This window comes from Ctenocephalides felis, unplaced genomic scaffold (genome assembly GCF_003426905.1).
Source record: "Ctenocephalides felis isolate EL2017-DRISC unplaced genomic scaffold, ASM342690v1 CF-g0.4_SCAFFOLD_02237, whole genome shotgun sequence".
NCBI lineage: Eukaryota > Metazoa > Arthropoda > Insecta > Siphonaptera > Pulicidae > Ctenocephalides > Ctenocephalides felis.
Genome location: NW_020538391.1, coordinates 1,753 through 19,143, shown reverse-complemented (window position 1 = coordinate 19,143; position 17,391 = coordinate 1,753). Strand labels below are relative to the sequence as shown.

Genomic DNA, 17,391 nt, shown 5'->3' with positions numbered 1-17,391 from the left:
CTGTTACATTTTTCAAAAGGTTCTCTTATTAAACTACCCGTTGCATCAAAATGAAGTACTGCTTCTTCATTATTTTGAAAATACTTATTTAATATACCATATGGATTATGACTTGTTATTATGGGAACAAAGTTTAAACAGCCACGTAAAAATTGCTTATGTTGAGGTTTTTTAATTTGTTCTAACTGATATAGCATTACATCTAATATGTCATTGGAATCTAAGTCCTTTTTCTTATTTTCTTCACACTTTGCTTGACGCAAGCAAACTTGTGAAGGAAGATTGTATACTTTACCGAACGCATCATATGCTTCAGGAAATTCTGCTTTCATATCGTGGAACTGCTGTATATGGCATGCTAGTGGTTTCTGATGTTTCAGCTTTTTTTTTTAAATCATCTCTATCTTTTCCTCTTAGTTGCCTACACCTAATTAGTTACTGTTCCATGATTAACTTTACCTTCAGAATTCAAACTTTTTCAATAATTTTTTGATCAGGATCAAATTTTATGTTAACATTAAATATCATGCAATTTCCAACTTTCTTCACTTCCTTTTGATTGCGATTCTTGGGGCAATAAGTTTTTATATGAGCACTAGTTTTTTGCACACGTGCATAACGAAAGTTCAAATCACAAGGATATACTGCAGCTTTCCTAAAACACTTCAAAAATGCTTCTTTATAAGATTTATTCATTTTAACTGTACCATCGACTATGTGAAATAAATCCTCGAACTGAAAATCTAGAGAAAATTGTCTATACTCCCTCGAGGATTCGGCTGAAATACTCATAGATGCATTTTGGATATTACTATATTCTAAAGAACAATTATTAATTCCAGAATTATTACCAGTCAATGTGCTCGAAAAAATATCCATTTTTGTAAAAAGTTGATATGGTACAAAGTAATTATTATATGATAAGTTATTAAATAAAATATTGATCGCGTATCTTATATGTATAACTGATATGCCTCACCTCTAATATTGCTTTTCCAATACAATTATTTCACAATAAATAACCTAAAACTGTGAATTATTACCAAGTAAATATAAATACTAGCTGTAAGTGAAATTCTGTCTTAAGGCAATTAAGGCATCGTGCCTTAAGGCAAATTGCTGGAACTTCCCGTACCAAAAATTATTATTTTTTTAAAAACAATTAACATTTTTGAAAAAATTTTACTTCGAAAAAATAAGATTTTTGAGAACCTATAAATTGGACAAAAATTTAATATTTTTTTTTTAATATTTTTTTTAAAATTTTTTTTTTTTATTTTGACATATTTTGGAAGATCTTAAAACTTTTTTCAAAGCAATCGTACTGCTTTAACTGCATAAAGACAAAATATCAATGAGCGTAAGCGCCGCGTCGCAGTCCAACGCGTAAACATTGGTACGGAACCCATTGGAATGTAACCAAATTTATACTTATTGTTAAAATCTCTATAAAATATCTGATAATTTGATGTGCATATGTTTAATGATCATTTTTGACCGCCAAATGGCATTTTTTTTTACTTTTTTCATTAGATCTCCGAAACCGCTAGACCTGCCTATGAAAATTTGATCGGTTCTTCACCTTGTCAATACAAGTAAAATGTTTTTTGAATTATTAAAATCGGACGCTCCGTTCTCTTAAAAACTGAGTTACCGTTTTTGGCACTTTTAGCCCCGTATCTTCGGAACGGCTAGACCTGCCTTCGCCAAAAACTAATCAGCACGTCTCCTTATCAATACGAATCGAATGTTCTTTGAATTATTCAAATCGGTTGATCGGTGTTCCCGAAATCGTCGACGAAAATTTGTATCCGCACATACATACACACACATACATACATACATACACACACACACACACACACATACATCCATTTTTTCTAAGGTATGCCAAAATATTCAGAAACCTTTGAAACGTCGAGAAATGCAAAAATTTTCATTTTCGATTTTTTTGCGATTACTATAACTTGCCCTACGGGAAGTTAAAAAATAAGATATGCCTCACCTCTAATATTGCTTTTCAATAAATAACCTAAAACTATAAATTATTACCAAGTAAATATTCTAAAAATATAATACCAAAAATCAATAAGGGATAATGATGATAAGTTAAATTATAAAACACTAAACACCATAAAAGTATGATTCCATCAATGATTTTCAATCGCTTATATTAATTAGGCCTGTTTAGTCGATCGATTTCAAAAATTTAAAAGCAATTCGATGTTAAAATTACAATTATTTCTAACGTATATCTAATATTAATTTAATTTTTTATTATTTACAATGAAAAAAAAAACTACTTACCTGTCTTCCAGTCCTTTTTAATTCCTAGTGAACGAACTCTGTCTCAATACTCCTTATAATTTTATCTCGATTATATGCTGATTGAACGCACTGAATTTACAACACACTAATTACCACAAATTTACAATATGATGAATTATGAACTATTATTGGAAAATATCAACTGCGTACCGATTGACACTTATCTACGGCTTTTCAAATTATTAACTGAACCACTGTCGCAACTTGCATGCAATTAAATAACTTACGTGGACACACACACACGCACGCAAAGAGAATAATTTCTTATGTTGTATACGAATGATTGTTAAACGGTTTTAAAATTCGCGCGTGAATAATATTATCTTCCGTAGTTTTTTTTTCGTATTTTTGTTTATAGAATAAAATATACGATTTTTGGGTACAATTTTTCGACCGGATTTTGGAGATTCCTCCAAACCTACAATATCATTAAAAGAAATTTACATATATAGACAAAATGGAGAACTGATTAAATTTGTGGGAGGCAGGTCAAGCGATTTCGGTAATCCAACAAAAAAATTTGATTAAATAATAAAAAATTAAATTAATTGGATTTAATATAAGTATATACATATAACCATAAATACTTTTGGTTATAATAAAAATTTCCGTCCACGTTTTAAAATATTATATATTAGATATTTGTTGGAAATGATACTGATTAGTTTTATATTACGGTCTTACAACAAGTAGATTAATTTTAAAAATTCATCAAATTTTGAGAAAATGAGCGGTTTAAACATTAATTAATTTAAACATTATTATTATTTTTCGCCCGCGTTTTGGAGATTCGGGACAAGAAGTGCTCAACCTCACAGTTGTCTTTGTTTACACTCGCGGTAATTAATTTTTTTTTCAATATGGAAGACAATTGAGACATGTTTGCTTTTAACGCGTCATAATTTGCACATTCGGAATATTCGGCTATGTATGTGTTTGATTGTTGATTGATTTGAACCAAAAGTATTAAAAATTTAAACATTATTATTATTACAGTAAAGTTTCGGAATCGTATTTAAAACAAAATCTTTCCATCGAAACATTTATTTTGGAAAATCATCGAAAATGTCCCGCAGTTTGATTGTATTGACAAAATATAGACAAACTAATGGGGTTTATTGTTTTTATAATACCTAATTGTATACAGCATTCAAACAACGCATCCTTATTCACTAAAAGTATTAAATTTTTTGATTCTCTAGAAATTGTTTAGAATATACCTTACTTAGCAAAACAACGTTTGCCGGGTCAGCTAGTAATAAATAAATAAATTTCGTATATATATTGATAATGAACAATAATATCTATACTTACACATTGCAGCAAAATCAATAGTATCAGCAATATTTTTTTCTGGCTTATCGACAGCTATAGCCTTTTCAAAGGCTAATTTTTTTACAATCTTATTACATTCATTGTACTTCAATTTAGCATCTTTGTCATTAGGTCTAGCTTTTACTACCTAAAGAAAAAAAACATTAATGATGAATACAAACTCTGGTGTATATAAATTAGATATTTATATTAGCGTACATATTCAAAATCCTTAAGAGCAGCCTTGAATTTGCCCAAAGACATATGGGCAGCTGCTCTTCTATAATAACCTTTGATATAAGTCTTATCACAGTCAATCGCTTTCGATGCATCACTAAGAGCATAACTAAAATAATAGAATAAAAGTCATCAATAATATATCGTGAATCTATATGTAAAAGTTTTAATAAAATTTAGGTGCACAATCCACTTAAGACTATTCCATGGTAGCATACAATGTTTTACTTCTTAGTCTTTGAATGTAAAAGACAATCACTTAATATATAAATGTAATGCTTAATTTTATATATTTATTCTAATATGTGACATATCATTAAGGTTATGAGGTCTTTTTATTTGATACATACCCAAAACTTTCTGTTCTAAGAAGCAAAATGCTTCTATTTGAGTAATAAATAGCACTATTTGGATTTGCTTCAATTGCTTTATTGTATAAATCTATAGCCCGCTCGTAATCTTGTTCTGCAAAATAAACAATTACAATATGTTTGAGGTTATGTACAAATAAATAAATAAAGATACAAATTTGATAAAAGGCAAAAGAATTGTATATAAAGTGATATACATATATATATTGTTTGATATATAAATATTGTATAGTTACTTTTAAAATATTCATTAGCTTCTTCTTTGAATTTTTCGGCAGCCGCTATATTTTCGGGCGTGACTTCAACACAATTACTCGACATGATTTAAAATAATTTAACTAACTATGTACACAACTTTTACATCAAAAATATATCACACATATACAATAATGAACTTTAAAAAGTTTTTTTAGCAGTTCTTGTAAATTGAAGAACCGACTGAGAATGATTGTGTGGGTCTGCGTGCGCACAATGACGTAATCTTTGACTTTTGAATCGGACAAAGAACCGAGTTTATTTATATTATGTTATGGAAAAGAATTCAATTAACATGGCGCAAGAGTTAATTGCAATTAATAATTATTTAAATTATTTAGTTATGGACATGAGTCAACAGAATGGTGAATGGAATTGATGGAAATGTTTGATGGGTGGCAGCACTGCTTTTGCTAGATGTCAAATGTCAAAACTAGGTTTGCGCAATGGCGGTTTTTGAAAATGTACGGTTGATAATAATACTTTTATGAAAGTTATATTTTAAACAAAATAAGAGGAAATGAGTTATAATAGAGGCAGATTTAATTACCGGAAACGTGGTTTTTCACGTGGAGGAAGTAGTTCATCAGGACAGAGCACCCCGTCAAACGAATTATCTGTAAGTTTTCTCTCATCACAGATTTACAGTTTTTGATTCTCATTATTTATTTAGGTGCAATCTTTTACCAATTCTGCTAATTTACCGGAAGTTGTCAGAAGATCTAGAGAGCGACCTTTAATATCAGTTGCTTTGGGCGTTATTCCTGGACCTTACCCAGGATGGAAATTATATTTTCCTCTGGAAGGTATGTGTGTGTATTTGAAACCTTGACGCTTCATTTATCATCCATGTATTATTTTTAGTTTACACTGCTGGATCTCAGACAGTAAAAAATATCAAAGCTACTGAATCCCATATCACAAGAAGAGCCGTTTTATATAACCTACAAAGATGTAGGAAATTATTGTGGTATCCTATACATATGAGGGCACTTTTAGGAGATCCAGTATTCATGGAAGAATGGCCTATGTTTCAAGAGGATCTTAGAGATAAACCGGAATATACTTTGAATTGCTTAAGACTAGCCATGCATCAGGTGAGGTAAATATAATTTGGTTTGGCATGGTGATAATAAGATTTTAAAATTATTTAGGTACTTTTGATGCAAAATGAATCCACTGATTCATCAAACCTGGATATGGTAATGGCTAGAGTGATGGGGCACGGACCTGTAATACCTTTGAAAAATATTCGTGTACACAGTTATAGTATGTGCATTAAGTTTTTTGATAATATCAATTGTATATTAATACATGTATATATTTGGTGTATAGGTAAGCTTGTTACTATAAAAGGTACAGTAATTCGTGCTGGAAACCCAAAGCTTCTTTGTACTTGGATGACATTTGGTTGTCGATCTTGTTTTGCACAGCAAATGGTAAAACAGGTAATAAATAATATATATATATATATATATATATATATATATATATTATATTTTATTTAAAGTTCTTTTTTTCAGCCTGCCGGTGTAATGGCCCAACCAGAAAAATGTGTAGGAGAAAACTGTCTAATTCGTACAAATTTTATTCCAATTCTTGATACACCGTGCACAAGAACAACTGCTTGGCAAACTTTAAAAGTGCAGGAGTTGAAAACTGCAGATCAGGTAAAAAAAATAATGATTTAAATATTTTATCACATTTTTTTCAATGTACTTTTATATACATAGCTAAAATAAATATTTTGAATAGTTTGAATCAGGCAGAGTACCCAGGAATGTAAATATTGAAGTAACAGCAGACTTGGTTAATTTATGTTGTCCAGGAGATGATGTGACTATCACTGGAATTGTGCAGGTAAAATTCATAACATCATCTTTTAGTTATAAGCAATTTATAAGTAATTATTAACTTTCCGTAGGGCAAATTATAGTAATCACAAAAAAATGAAAATTTTTATATATCTTTACGTTTCAGAAGTTTCTGAATATTTTGTCATACCTTAGAAAAATGGATGTATGTGTGTGTGTGTGTGTGAATGTGTGTGTGTGTGTTTGGATACAAATTTTCGTCGACAATTTCGGAAGCAGGAATGTATAGTATAGTTTGATTTGAGGCAGTTGAAACAAGAATGTTAAAATATGATTTTTACAATTTTAGGTGAGAGCTTTAGATGATCATTCAAGACGAGACCAAGCATCAATGTACAAAATGTATCTTGAAGGCATATCTATACAAAATCAAAGGGAAAATGTAGTTGAAGATGAATACACAGAACGAGTATGTATTTATATATTATTTACTAAACACCTGTTTTGATCACCATTTTTTCCTTAGGATTATGCAGCAATACAAGCAATCAAATCAGAACCCGATGTCTTTCGATTGTTGGTTAATTCTTTGTGCCCTCTTATTTGCGTCCGAGAATGTCCTAAAGCTGGTCTCATTCTAGCTTTAATGGGAGCTACAAAAACATCAGAGTCAGATTTTATAAATAGAAACGAGTGTCATGTTTTGATAGTTGGAGATCCGGGATTGGGGAAAAGTCAGATGTTGAAGGCTTGTGCTGATGTTGCCCCTAGAGGTAATAATAATATAGAAGTTCAAATATCTGATGAATATGTAATATTAATAACCAAACCATCAGATTATATCTTAACTCCTTTCAATCATTTTATGCCTTGATATTTCTAACAAAATATATTTTGTTTTTATTTTACAGGATTAGTGTAGTACTTTTACACTCATTGTATTATTTTTACACACATTGAAATATTTTTGAACTCATTGTAGCCACTAATTCTCCCATTTTTAGTATTTATTATTCATTTATTTATTTATCATTAATGGTAATAAATATTATTTCTTTTATTTATGTTATTTCTTTCATTTAAGGTGTTTTTGTATGTGGAAATACGAGTACTTCTTCTGGTCTCACAGCCAGTGTAACTTCTGGCGGCCAAACTTCATCAGAATCAGGTATTTCTTCAGGAAACAGCACAAGTGGTGTGGAAGCTGGTGCTCTGGTACTTGCCGATGGTGGTGTATGCTGTATTGATGAATTTGATAAAATGACCAAACAGCACTCGGTATGAATAAACAATTTTAACTATCAGTATAAAGAGATAAATAATACATATATATATATATATATATATATATATATATATATATATTTATTTATTTATTTATTTCTTCTCTAGGCTTTGCTCGAAGCAATGGAGCAACAATGTGTCTCTCTAGCCAAAGCAGGTGTAGTCTGTTCTCTTCCAGCCAGATGTGCAGTCGTGGCTGCTGCAAATCCTGATAAAGGCGTTTACAACAGATCCAAAACCTTAAAGGAAAATGTTAATTTAAGCTGTGCCCTTCTGTCTAGATTTGATTTGGTATTTGTGCTGTTGGATATTCCTGATGAGGTGAGAATTAAAATTAGAGGTAAATGTAAACTTTGAGGGGTTTTTTGAAGTTTTTTACTTCTAATTAGTCTTGCTAGAGGTTGAGTTAAACTCAAGCCATTTAAATAGAGACTGAGTGTGTTATGTTTATTGAAGTGAAACTTCTAAGCTGAAAACTTTCATAAGAATCTGAAAATATATTAGATAGAACATGTCCAGACTATCTAAAACATTTTTATGCCATCTACAAAATGGCAATGAAAATGTCCTTGGACAGTCTTAAAATGTCCTAGATAGTCTCAAGATGGTCTAGATTTTTATCTAGAATATTTTAAGACTAACGAAAAGTTTTTCAGTCTATATTTAGAACATGTACAGACAATATGAAATCCTAGACAATATGAAAATATTATAAATATTCTAAAGATGTTGAAAATGTCCTTGGACAGTCTTAAAATGTCCTAGATAGTCTCAAGATGGTCTAGATTTTTATCTAGAATATTTTAAGACTAACGAAAAGTTTTTCAGTCTATATTGGACAGTCTTAAAATGTCCTAGATAGTCTCAAGATGGTCTAGATTTTTATCTAGAATATTTTAAGACTAACGAAAAGTTTTTCAGTTTATATTTAGACTATCTAGGACATTTTAAGATTTTCTGGAATATTTTCAGATTGTCTAGGACATTTTCAACATTTTTAGACTTTTAGACTTTCAACATCTTTAAACTTTTATTATCTAAGATCATGTTAAGACTATCTAGAATATCTTCAGACTACCTAGGACATTTGTCGGGCTATCTAGGGTATTTTAAGACTATCTAAGGACGTTTTATAACTATATAGAATCTAGATAGTCTAACAAATGTTCTAGATAGTTGAAAGATGTTGTACATAGTCTTAACATGAACTTAGAAAGTCTTAAAATGTCCTAGATATAGTCTGAAATGTTTCTACATGGCCTGTGTAGCCTTTGTGGCCTTTATCGAGATAGACTAAAAATGTTTTAGATTGTCTGAAAGTGTTCTAGGTAGTTTAAAAATGTTCTAGATGTTGTGAACATGTTTTAGATAGTCCGAAGATGTTCTACATAGTATTAAAATGGTTTTAGATTTAATCAAAATGTTCTAGATAGTTTGTACATGATAGATATAGTCTGAAAATTTTCTAGATAGCTTAAATATGTTGTAGATAGTATGAAAACGTTTTATATAGTCCAAATATGTTGTAGATAGTCTTAAAATAATCTTAGATTTTCAAAAATATCCTTGATAGTCTGTATATCGCCTAGTATATACTGAAAATTTTCTAGATAGATTATAAATGTCCTAGATAGTTCGAAAATGTATTAGGTAGTTTCAAAATGTTCTGGATAATTGAAAAACATTCCAGATAGTCTGAAAATGCTGCAAATTGTGTGCATGTGTTGTAAATCGTCTTAAAATGTAGTTAATTGACAGTTAATCGCATCATGTCAAGCCGCCATTAAAAACATAACTTCTTTCGCGCGGAGGAATACCACCACGCACTACTTTTTTATCTTTAATGTTGGTAATAACGCTCACATCGTTTCATAGATTTTCACGCGGAATGTACAGGAAGATGGTGGATTGTATCTGGTGATGACATTTAACGAAATATTTATATTCGGATTTTTGATGTTTTAGATGTAAATTATTAAATACTTAACCGTTAAACTGATAATCAGTGCATGTTAACTATAACCGCAACAAATAATCCTGTTTATAAACTTTACAATCTGTGTTAGGATCATAATGTCCATTAGAAAAATAATGGCGGTTACACACGATACGATTTGTCAAATGTGTTTGCGAAAATACCTTCAAACATACGTAATAAAATAAATCGATAGTTTGTGCAAATTCCTGAAAATCGTAAACGTTTGCACAAACTATTGCGATCAAATTTTGTTCTTTACGCATGTTTTAAGGTACATATTTGCGCAAATACAAATTTGTTAAATAATCTTATCATGTGCAGTCGCCATGAAACATAACTTTCTGTGTTTGTGTAAATATTTAATACTTACGAAGTGATTCAAGGAGTTTAAAACAGAGATTTAAGGTATTGGAAATCTATTTAATACATACTGATTTAAAGCATTTGCTGCAAGCGTTAACAATTACATTATGTTTTTGTACAAAATTTATTGAAGTTGTGTGATAATGAATAACTATAAATTTTATTTGTTTCTATGCTTTTAAAATATGATTACATGGATTTCTATAAAAATCGATATGTTTTTACAAATAGTTTGATCATATTTATTTATTTTTTCATATATAATAATATGTTATTTCAGGTTCTTGTCAGAATATTAAAAATAATATTATAGGATTAAAACACGTTAATTGCCTTGTCAGTCATATGTGTCTGATGTTATGTTTTACAGGAGCTATGAAAAGACATTGAAGTCTTCTCGATACATTTTTGAATAAATTATCCACTAAAGTTATCATGGTACATTATTGACATTATTGTGGTTGGTGAGGATCACTTTGATTAATTTGATATTGAGTGGACTGTAAATTATAAATATTTCATCACCATAAGAAAATGTGAATAAAACCACTATTTAATTTATGACATATATTGAACTACACTCTACAACCTTCTTCTCTTATTACATTTGCTAGACTCACTTATTATTATATGTTACAGGTATTTATACTCATATAATTGTATCCCCTACCCCGAAGGGTCCCAGGTTAAATAAAAGCCCTGGTCAAATCTTGACATTACTGCCGGCCCTGCATTATAATTAATGCTGAACAATTGATTAAATATTACAAAAATATGAATTCTTATTATCTAATATCTTTTACCCTGTAACTCATTATCTATCATTTTATTATATATTTCTTAATTAGTAATTAGTAGAACATATATCAAAAGTAAAATTAACATTAAAATTGAACTATAAAAATTACAAATAATACATTTTAGTCAAATCATCTAAACATACATGTGTAAGTGTATCAAAGAATACGATTAAAATGAACTCTGAATTATAAAAATATAATCATTTAGTTGAGATTATCCAAACATATATGCATAGGTATATCAGTAAATACATCAGTTTTATAACCATTACATGATACATTAGTTAACAATATTAATATCACCTGTAAAATCTATCAAGACATATTTTTGATTCCGTAGATGGCGACATTGTAACTGTCGGCTCTTAATTATAATTAAATGCAGACGTAAATCAAAATTGAAAATGTATTATTATTCTTAGTGACATCACTGTTAACAAGTCAGTTAATTATTACGCAATACATCAGTTAACGCGTCTTATAATAAACTAGTTGGTTTGGTATTTAGCCTTGAGGCAAATTACATGAACTTCCCGATATGTGTAAATAATCGACTTGATCAAAAAAATGTGTAAATAATATACTTCATCAATCCTACTTTAAAAAAAAACGATAATAATTTTAGCAAAGTTTGACGAATTTTTAAAATTAAACTACTTGTTGTAATAATATAAGGCCGTAATATTACAGTAAGTTCTATAAGACCATGATGTATATCGCCAAAAAAAGTTCCATGAAAATCGGTTTACATTTTTTTTTTAACAGTTCATTACAAGAAAACGGCTCGGTAGATTTTCACCTAAAATTAATCAGCATCATTCCCAAGTGATATCTTTCGAACAGTTTTTGATTTTTCAAAATCGGTTCGGTAGGATGAGCTTAAATGTGGACGAAAATTTAACACTTTTTATTCAACAGTTAATTACAAGAAAACGGCTCGGTAGATTTTCACCTAAAATTAATCAGCATCATTCCCAAATGATATCTTTCGAACAGTTTTTGATTTTTTAAAATCGGTTCAGTAGGATGAGCTTAAATGTGGACGAAAATTTAACACTTTTTTTCAACATTTAATTACAAGAAAACGGCTCGGTAGATTTTCACCTAAAATTAATCAGCATCATTCCCAAATGATATCTTTCGAACAGTTTTTGATTTTTCAAAATCGGTTCGGTAGGATGAGCTTAAATGTGGACGAAAAGTTCAACACTTTTTTTCAAATTACAAAGAAACGGCTTGGCAGATCGTTTCACAAAACTGACAAACGATAGTCCTCACCGAAATACATCAAATGGCTTTTAAATTTCTAAAATCGGTTCAGGCGTTTTTGAGAAAACGTCGATCAAAAGTCTAATTTTGACAAATGCCAAAAAGACCATACTGATTTTTGCAAACTTTGACGAATTTTTAAAGCTGAACCAGTTGTCGTAGGGCCGTAATATTTTAGTATGACCTAGAAAACTATGGTATCTATCGTCAAAAAAATAATCATAAAAATCGTCAAAATTTTTTTTTTAAAAACTTTATTACAAGAAAACGGTCCGGCCGATCTTTACCAAAAACTAATCAGCACGATTCCCAACCAATATCTATCGAACGGTTTTTGAATTTTCAGAATCGATTCAGAATTGCGGGCTAAAACGTGGACGAAAAATTTTTCACTTTTCTGCAATTTACAAAGAAACGGCCCGGCCGATCGCCGCACAAAACTCAGAGACGATAGTCCTCATCGAATGGCTTTTAAATTTTTGAAATCGGTCCAACCGTTTTGGAGAAAACGTCGATTTACGGCAAAAAATCTGTTCACACACACACACACACACACATACACACACACACACACACACACACACACACACACACATACTTTTTCCAAATTTGGTCTCATTCGATTCAGAATGGCTCGAAACGTCGAGAAAACATAAAATTAGCTATTCGGATTTTTTGATGAAAACATAAACTTCTCCTTCGGGAAGTTAAAAATAGACCACGTGATAGATTGAAGCGACTTGTAACATCTTCATAAACGCGAGTGATCGGTTTGTTGTAAAAAAGCTAGTAAAACCGAATTTAATATTCCGACTTCTATCCGTTTGTCTCATGTCGCGAACAATGTTGCAATCATTAATAAATATTACGTACAATGTAATTACTCTACTGACTGAGACTACTACTTACTTCTTTAAAACTAAATTGGCATAGCCCAATTGCGCAATGCATCTGCCGCCAAACGAAAGTTAAGATCCTTGTCAAAAGTTAAATGTTTATACGTGTATGTGCAAGAAATGGTGCACAAACAGTTCCATAATTACAGGATTCAAAATATTTTAATTTTTTATCGGGGCTTCTGCACCGCCAATTCTTGTTTCGCGAAAGTTTTTTTGAAAAGAATGGTTCACACGTTTCTTTGTGTGTCGATAATTTATGTAACTTTTCAACGCGTGTAACTTTACCATGTTTAGTGAGAGATTCTGTGACGGATATATGATTATTATTTGCCTTGCTATTGATTATATTTGACTCATATCTACCCGTTAGTGTCCAACCGAATACCGTGTTTTGTAAAATAGGCTTAGCGGGACCTAGAATAATTCTTTCGTTACCGAGAATTTCGAAAAACGTATCAACACCTATCAGCATATCTATTTCGCGAGGTATATCGAAGTTTGGATCCGAAAGAATTAATCCAATTGGCAGATTTAGTTTAGAAATTTGAATTTGCTGCGCAGGTAGTGGACTCGATATTTTCTCGAGCACAAATGCATTTATTTTTTTTACAAATGTGTTATCTTCATTCAATATTTCTAAGTTTATAAAATTATTTGATTGCGTTGAAATCCCATCAACACCGTGCAGTTTAAGGCTCGTTGATTGAGATTTTACGCCCAATTTTTTAAATAGCGATTTTGATATTATATTAATTTCCGAACCTGAATCCAATATTGCTCGAATTTTAACACGGCTTCCTTTATTACTTTTCGCAAACAAATTTACTGTAGGTAAAAGTGCACACCCCGTCGCGAGATTTGTATTCATAACCATATTAGACGTTTTGCTAGCATTGTCGGGTTCGTCTATACCTGGCCGATTAATATTTATTTGCTTATCTTTATGGAGCAAACTATGATGTTTCTGAGAACATATCCCACATCTATACCTTTTAAAGCATTTATGTCGTAAATGTCCTCTTTGCAAACAATTAGAACATAATCCGTTGCCGCTAATAAAATTCTCCCGATCAAATAATGTCATAGAAAGAAATTTGGAGCAATTTACTAAATAATTGTTTAGTTGCATTTATTTAAGGTATTTAAATTTATTCCTTGTGATATTTCTAACGCGGTTATTTGTTGGTCCAAAAATTAAAAAATTTCCAACACCGTCGGTAACTGTTTTTGGCATCTGCAACTATTAAATTTAACCCTAGTACTTATGTCAAATTTATTCAATAATAAAAAGGCTAACAACTGATCCCAATTATCAACATTAGTGTTAATAGCCTTAAGCGAATTAATAATTTGCTGAGCGTTGTTAGAAAAAGATTTTATGTTTGATGAATTTAATTTAGACAGTGAAGGTAAATCTGTTAATGCTTGTAAATAGGAATAAGTAATTAGGCAAACATTCTCAAATTTCGCGCACAATAAATCTAACGCTATCTGGTAATTACTGTCACTCAACTGCAAATTATTAATTGCTTCTGCGGCTTCTCCGATCAAATGTCCTTTTAAATAATAAAATTTCTGTACGTTAGACAAACTATTATTATTGTGAATAGTTGCATAAAATAATTCTTTGAACCCTACCCAATTTTTGTACGATCCGTCAAATTTTGGTATCGAAATGTCGGGCAACTTTATTTCCGGTTCGCTATCTACATTTTTCTTATTAACGGGCTCTGAAATTGTGCTTAACAAACGTTCTAATTTAAAGATTACCTCTATATATAAATCATCGATCACTTGCGCTTCTGAAGTGTGCTCATCAGATAATTCATTAATTAAATCTTGTATATTTTCAAAATTAAAATAATCTTTTTCATGCCGCGTTTTTAAAACGTTTAATAAATTTGTAGGCTCTCCTTGAAGATCCCTACTCAAGGTTTTTTCAAATTTAATTTTATTATTTTGGCGTTTAGATAATAACTTTTTTAATTCTGCCATTTTGATTAAAGATCACGAAAACTCGAAAAATATTAAATAATAATTATAATTTAATACTTATGAAAATAATTTTACCGAAATGTTATGGGACGCGTTAACTGTTACAATTGATTTTACTAAATTATGTATTATATATGGCAATTAAATGACATCTAATATTCAGACTAGTATCTCAAAATTTTCAATTCCAACATTTTCAACAATTATTCCAACAAAGCACCTGACAATCAAGGTAAAGAATAATAAAAATATTCACTAATACTATTGAATTATTAACAATATCCCTATGATAAGACTATTTCGGTCAAGACATTAATGTTGTATGCTCGACAAATGAAGCAAAATCCATAAAATATTATTCTGGTAAAACAGAAACAATAAGAAACAATAGAAATCTAGCAAATAAATCGACTTAGCTGATATTTCTCTGGAGGAGTGTCTATTTGCAGCATCCGACAACTAGTGGCCAAGATAAATCTGCTTCCAATGGTTGAATAAAACTTCCCGCAGGAACCAGCTATGTGTACGCAGTATTGTTAATAGTTCTAAACAATACGCAGCAGTCGTCCTTTGAGATCTTGAAGAGTTGTATTGAAATGCTATATTGGCTAGCAATTTGCTCCAGTCGGGTTCTCGAACGGACCGATTGTCTCAAATCCGTGATGACTTACAACAAACCACTACACGACTCAATGTAGCACCAGATCAAAATCACAAATCACAGTATATTATTTCACTTCGTAGTTTTTATATTCGGATCAGATCGACAATTTATGATCTAAAATTTGGCTTAATGTAACCAATTTTGATCTAAAATTCGGCTCGAAATGGACCAATTATGGTGAGGATCACTTTGATTAATTTGATATTGAGTGGACTGTAAATTATAAATATTTCATCACCATAAGAAAATGTGAATAAAACCACTATTTAATTTATGACATATATTGAACTACACTCTACAACCTTCTTCTCTTATTACATTTGCTAGACTCACTTATTATTATATGTTACAGGTATTTATACTCATATAATTGTATCCCCTACCCCGAAGGGTCCCAGGTTAAATAAAAGCCCTGGTCAAATCTTGACCAGTGGTGATTAACTTGTTAAATATATTAGTTCACGTAAGACTACTCCATGTCTCATTGACATTTCTAGTTTCCTATTTTGCTTATCATTATATTATATTTCATTTATTGACTATTTTATCTCTTTAGCAATTGGATACACTTCTGACGGAGCACGTATTTTCAATGCATCTGACTAAAGAGGAACGAAAATCTAGAAATAGCAGAATTTTTGAGACTCCAATGAGTCAAAATGAACGTCCACAGCCACGATGTCTTGAGGAAAGATTAAGATTGAGACACGGAGAAAGATTTGATCCTTTGCCGACAGTTCTTATGAGGAAGTATATAAGTAAGGAAGGATAATTAATATAAATAACTAGTTGTAACTCTTGTTTAGAGATTATATATAAGTATAATAATTGTTTTGTTTGTTTAGGCTATGCTAGAAAGAATGTGCAGCCTAAATTGACAAAAGAGGCTGCTGAGGAAATAAAAAGATTCTATTGGGTCTGAGACAAGTTCCTCAGGGTGCTGATAGTATGCCAGTTACACCCAGGTGAATAATTAAATTGATATAATCATTAATAACATTAATTAAAAACTAACTAATATATATTATATGTATTATATATCATATAAATGTATTTATATATCATATATTTTTTAAAATTCATATATAATAAATAAATAAAGTAATTATAGATGACAATTTGAATTTAAAACAAACACTGTTCTTATTTTATTTATTATTTACTAAAAATCAAGTTATCAGTGAAGTCCTTGAGTTGTTAGTAAATATCAATAATAATATTATTATTTCCTTAATTTTTTATTATACTTTGTCTTTAGGCAACTTGAAGCTCTCATTCGGCTAACACAAGCAAGAGCAAGAGTGGATCTATCGCCTGAAGCAAAGGTAGAACATGCAAGAGATGTTATCGAGTTAACAAAAATTTGTCATTCTGATTTATTCTGCGATGGTATTGGAACTTTTGATGTCAACAGAGGGAGAATACCTTTGAGCAACATGAGCCAAAATTCAAAGGTAAAAGGAAATGACCAGTATAACAAAACTATTATATATATATATAAATATATATATATATATATATATATATATATATATATTAACAAAGTCTAATAATCGGGCATAACATCAATAAAAAACATGAATTTCTTTCAAAAATTTATTTTAAATCCATACGTTTCGGCTATAATCCTAGCCTTCATTCAGTGGAAACTAAAATTAAAATTAAAAACTAAAACAATTGAATTGGAGTGAAAAGAAAAATAAAATAGTAATTAGTACTTACAATTAGTTGATCTTAGTGTTAATTTGGAAAACTTTAATAATCCATGGTATTAGGATATGGTAATGCACTACACTATGTATTATAAACATTAACTTGAA

The 17,391-nt window shown here is 30.2% G+C and overlaps 1 pseudogene; it reads left to right on the top strand.

The window, feature by feature from the left end:
- Window positions 1-5,025: 5,025 nt before the first annotated feature.
- On the top strand, window positions 5,026-17,025 carry LOC113380591 (annotated as a pseudogene).
- Window positions 17,026-17,391: the final 366 nt, after the last annotated feature.